This window comes from Corvus brachyrhynchos, unplaced genomic scaffold, assembly GCF_000691975.1.
Source record: "Corvus brachyrhynchos isolate BGI_N302 unplaced genomic scaffold, ASM69197v1 scaffold83, whole genome shotgun sequence".
In the NCBI taxonomy this organism is placed as follows: Eukaryota; Metazoa; Chordata; class Aves; order Passeriformes; family Corvidae; genus Corvus; species Corvus brachyrhynchos.
The window spans coordinates 4,413,854-4,419,654 of record NW_008238464.1 but is presented as its reverse complement, the minus strand read 5'-3'; the positions used below and the strand labels follow the sequence as shown (position 1 = coordinate 4,419,654).

Genomic DNA, 5,801 nt, shown 5'->3' with positions numbered 1-5,801 from the left:
AAAAAAAAATAAATTCATTCCTCAATTTCTTACTCTGCCCATAATTTAAACAAATGAAAATATCCATCCTTTAATTGTTAACCTTACATATTTGTTATGCAGCAGCATAGGGATTAATAGCATCAGCTCTTGACAGTTTGAGATGGGTAAATTCTTACCTTCATGCTCTGTCAGAGCTGGCCTTTGGAGAGTTGGTTTTCAACCTCACTTTCCTCTGTTAAATGAACAACTCAAACCAGATGGATTGCCTTGAAAGAAATTAATTTATTTTTTCTCTGTGAGACTCATATATTTACTTTCCATTCTTGAAAGAAAAAAACCCTCTAAATAAAAGCAGAAATCAAAATAACAGAGCACAAGCTGTGATTTATTCAGTCCAGCATCAGAGAATCAGTTCTCCAGTCAGAAGTGAAGATGGATAATTTAGAAACAAATTTGTCCTTTTCATTCAAAGACAAGACAATGAATCAGTATTTGTTTACATACAATCTGTCTTGCTATACTTTGTGTAGAGGAAGTGCTTTCACCCACAGATTGCTCCACCTGACCTGTTCTTGTTCAGGTTTCACGTAGAAATGACCTTGACAACATCAATAAGTGGAACTAAACATAGTTTTGTAGTATTTAAATTGTTTCATTAAGAGTGTCAATTTTAAAAAAGATACTTTAAAGTTAACCTGCTGAAAAGAAAGAGGATAAAATCCATCACCCATATAGATTTGTTTGGGGTTTTTTTCACTCTTTAGGGCAGCCTTCAGCCCTGCATCTGTGGAGTTAATTACCTTTAACAGAATTTTGTTATCCACTCACTTTTGTTGTTAAAAATAAAGTCTTCCATCATAAATTAAGACCACCATAAACTGAATCACAGGCCTCAGCTTATGATTATTGCTACCAACAATAATGAAAAAATTCTCTGCTGTACTGGAACAAATCCCACAACCTTTTAAGTTGACTGCATGAATAATCTGTGAAGTCCCCTATTTTAAATTTTTAGAAACATTATCTCCAAGTTTTGAGAGCCTTGAGAATTTGACTGGGAAGTTTCAATTTATTGCAGCCTAAACATGTTTGCAAAGACCAGGAATAAGAAGAGTCCTTGTATAAACAGCAGGGAAGAGGTGGCTCCAGGCTGTCTACCTGATACATTCACAAACCTTACAGCACCTGCTGGTGCATACAGGGGCTAAAGCCCCTTCCACACTGCTTTCCCTCCTCTCCTTCCCTCAGTCATCACCTCTGCTGGGTAATGGCTATTAAATGTCTTTAGACAAGAAGACAATAAAGGCCATAAAGTACTGTCATTGAAGATACAGGAAACACAGTGGAACTAAAGGTCCAGGTACAATTTTGGTCCACTGACCCAAAAATTCAAACCAAGTCAAACTGATTCATTCATAGTATGAAGAGATTTCTATTGCTGATGCTGCCAATGAGCATTTTTCTGTAGTCCTGCTGAGTGGCTCCCAAGTCACTCCCGAGCAGCTGCCCCAAGACAGTGCTGTCACCTTTATAGCTTGAAGTGAATTTTACAATTAGAAGAGATATATTTAACACATCTGCAGATATAAAAACACTTGTACTCAGAGAGGGAGAGACATGCTTTTTGATAATATTTTTAAAGAAGTGATTTTCTTTGTTTCATGTATTGAAGAATGTACCAGAAAATGCGCCATCTCCCTAAATTCCTCCTACATCTTATAATAAGAGACAAAACCAGTCAGAAAGTAGTTTTGGGGAAATCTGTGAATAATGGTAATACTTAAGTAATTCAGTTCTCTGGAATAGTTTCTGAAGTCTTTTTCATATCTTAGTGGAAACAGTAACAACCACTTTTGCCTATAGGTGAGAACTGTGACATTTAAACCAAGATGTGACTCTGACAATTTCCAACTTCCCCTACTTTGGAGGGCACACTTTTGGTATGGACTGAGATTATAGGAGTTGTAATAAGTACACATATTTAGAACATCTTATATAATTTGTAGACTATTTAGCATCTATAGCAAAACAAGGTATTTGAAAAAAAAAAAATTTAAACCAAGGAAGAAAACACAGCTCTTCTGCAAGATTTCCATCTTTGCAGGATCTGGGGAAAACACAAGAAGTTTTCAGCAACTACTCTGAGATGCAGATGTAAAGGAAAGGACTGGAGCAGAAGCATGTTTTAAAACAGACATTTTCCCAGAGAGATACAGTTCTTTGGATCACAGTATTCTGACATCAGTGCCTGGGGACAGGGGTCAGCAGACCTCCAGAGGTCTATTGGATGGCATCTGTAAAACAGAGTGTAATGCACCCATATTTGGGGCAGGGAGCTGAGCAACAGATGCCTGTATGGTGAAAGCTCCTTTTGCAGGTCAAGTGACAAATGTCACATGAAAGACCTGCAGCAGCATCAGGGCAGAGGATGGTACAACTTCATTTCTTCACCCACAGCTCCATCCCTGAACGTAAGTGTCAAAAAATAAAGACTGTGTCCTCAAAAGTAGTCTAACACAAGAACTGCATTTTTAAAATCTGTATTTCCAAGAGAATCTTATTAGAATTTTATTCTCCAAAGTAAAAGAGCAACAATATTACAAAAATAAAGACAGAAAGATGAATTGGAATAAAACACTTGGGTGGAAACACTAAGCTGTTGCCATGACTAACGGGAACTAATTTATTTACTTATACATCCTTTGTAATCTCATTTTCTCCCTTGTGACAGCCAATGACTCATTGTTTGTTTACTGATGAAGAAAGCATACTTTCTGAAATCTGTACCAGGAGGGATCTTCTCTGAACAGTCTGCATTTATCCCACACCCAGAAGTTTCTCTGCAGTGCCCATTCAGTAGGTCCCTGCAGACCCATGAGCACCAACCCTCAGCATCTCAGGGCAGGGGAAGGAGGAGGAGAGGCACACATATAGGTGCTGCCCATAGGGACTGTTGTGGGCAAATAAGGTAGCTTGGGCTTTCTTTACTTTTCCCACAGGTTTTCCCAGTCTTGGTGGCTCAGGAACATTCTGGGCAGAGAAATGTGACGTTGGCAATGCTGCTGGAAAAGTGGTAAAGGTGATAGTTTGTAGGCAGTTCTGGTGCACTCTGTCTTCTGTATTTCTGGGCTTGACATGTACCAGTTCAGGCAACACTACCAGGAAATACACATGGGGAGTTGTTTGCCTTTTCTTCCCTTTCCCCTCTCATCCTCCTCCCGATGAGCAGAAACTGAAACGGAAATATATTTCCGGGTGCTTCTTCAAGTCAGCAGGCAAAATAAAAAGATCTCCCTTGCAGAAAAGAAGAGAAAATCATAATTTTTGACAGATCAACCAGCTGCAAGAATCACTGTGGTAATGTGCCAGCCTCTTAGGAATGAGAACTGCTCACTTGTAGGTGTGTCACGTAAAAGGCTGCTACTTTATTGTTGTTGACTTGCTTTTTCCCCTTCCATTGCCTGTCCTTCAAAGAGACTTGCTGGACCTCTCAGAGTGGTTGTTAGCTGGTGGTGTACACCAAACACCACATGGAAGAATGTGGCCCTGAATAGCAGGGTTTTCCCCCAAACCACAGCCCTCTCTACCATTTCAGGTGACAATCAGCCACCATCATTTGATGCGGCGGGTTTGTGTCATTCTAGGGTTCTCATTATTAAAAAGTAACAAAAGTGCTGACAGATAAACATATGAGATCATCAACTCTCCCATTAATTAAAAGGGAGTGTTTCAATAAGAGTAATAATTTACTTAAGTGGCAATGGGATATGAGCCTTGTGGTAGGACTGAGTACAGCAGGGACGCCTTTGGTGCCAGGAGGTAATGTCAGTCACCTGGGAAATCCTGGAAGCACCCTTGAACAGCAAGGCTAAACTGCTGGAAAACAAACAATGTCCTTTGGTCTAAGCCAGTGCCCCTTTCCAAATCCATTCCCAAATTCTGCTCATGACTTAGCCATAGGCTTGCCTATGGCAGACCACTTCATGGGCCAGTAGCTCAGATTCTGTGATTACAACATGAGACATAAAAATAAAGTCCTGGATTCAGAAAAGAAAATGGTTCAGCATGGTAATTTCAGGAGGATAAGTCTCATCATTCTTCTTGCTGGAGCTGTGCCCTCATCAAGGAGGAGGTGAAGCCATTGAGAGGGGACAAAGTCCAGCTATGCTGGCATGTGGATGATACCATGGAGCAGATGTTGCTGCCTGCTCCCAGGAGTTTTGAGATATAAAGGCAAGGCTCCAGACCGCCCATCCATAGGAAGCCTCGCATCACTAGGCTCCAGGCTCTGCATGTGGGCTGAAGTAATGCTGTGGAGAGACAACAAAACCCCCCCCAAACTCCTGAACCTGCCAGTGAGCCTTCCTCACTGTGGCTGAGTGGCAATGCTGAGCATCCCCTCTCCCAGTCACTCCATTGGTTTACCTCTTCGGGTGCTTGTGTCACTGTTAACATCTGCTATACTGCAGCAATGAAATAGATTATTGGAAATATTATTAGTTAATCTGGACTCTGGCAGTAGCCTTATTGCTGCTTTTGTGTCACGTAACTGAATTGCAAAAACATGGAGCTCTGCCCAGCACTGCTCTGAAGGAAGGACGCCCATAACACCTGAAAACCTGATAATTGAAAGATTTTATGCATAAAGATCTTTGAATCTTTGCTTAGATGTAAATTTGGATGGACATATCATTTATCTATCTCTAACCTAAAATACTCCAGGGTGATTGTTCAGCTTGTAAAATATTTAGATGCACACACCCACGCATGGCCCAATTTTTCAAACTAGGTTTGTATAGCTGTATGCCTAATTTGTTTGTGCAACTTCTGTGATTGAATGTTCAGCTAGAAAATGGACAGGCAAATGCTGACATCTATACATACCAGGCTCACTCCTTCCTCATTTTTAGGTGTAAACAAGATAAATGTTAAATACCGTCTCTTGTCAGACCCCTAGCAGACAGCAGTCTGTGCTGCTTTCTAAAAGAAAGTAGGCCCAGGAACAAACTCCGGTGATCTCACCACTAAATGCATTAAGCATAAAATAAGTAGTTCTATAAATACACATACTAAGGATGTAAGTGGGAACTATTCATAGTGGATGGTCACATTCTTAACCCTAGTCTGTGTCACTTGCCAGATAACTACTGGAACTCCCAAATTTCATTACAAGTACAGCATTATAGTCCAAAACCACTTGAAGATAAACTTTTGCTTACTGTCAAGGGAAACTTCTGAACTTTATTTACTTCCTAATGCAAAAAAAAAAAAAAAAAAAAAAAAATTAGCACATTCCTTGAGCACTGGTCAAATTAAACTTCATACAGATTTTGCCCAGTACTGTACAATACTCTTATGGGCTAGCTCAGGGAAGTTCTAAACTTACATTATAGGGACAGATAAAAATAATGTCATAGACACAGTGCATATATAGCCTATATAAAATAATATGGTATTTATGCATCAGTCAGCATTGTGATTCATGTTAAACTATAGCATGAACACTACATCAGTGTAATACAGCTATTAACTATGAGAGATCCTGTGCCTTACAATGCACTCTTGTTCCCCTTCGTGCTTAAGAAGCACAGTTTTCCAAATTGCTCTCTGTAATTTCATAGACGTCATCCTTATGGAATTTCTGCTCTAATGTTCACCTTAATATCTGCAAATTGAATCTCTTCCAGTTGCATGAGATATATATACATACATGTTGTAGGAATCCCCTCCCTCCCCTTGGCATTTTATTTGCCCTCTTCAGCAGTGGGAGTTGTAGAGATGTGATGCAGTATTTCATCAGGGCACAAATCTGTCAGCAG

General features: G+C 40.0%; 1 long non-coding RNA gene across 2 annotated transcripts in view; it reads right to left on the bottom strand.

Moving 5' to 3' along the window:
* Nucleotides 1-244: 244 nt before the first annotated feature.
* Nucleotides 245-5,801, bottom strand: part of LOC108447380 — a 15,670-nt gene continuing 10,113 nt past the window's right edge. For both annotated transcript variants that reach the window (XR_001862925.1, XR_001862926.1), the window contains exon 4: nt 245-3,276. This is a non-coding gene — a long non-coding RNA (uncharacterized LOC108447380). The remainder of the gene's footprint in view (nt 3,277-5,801) is intronic.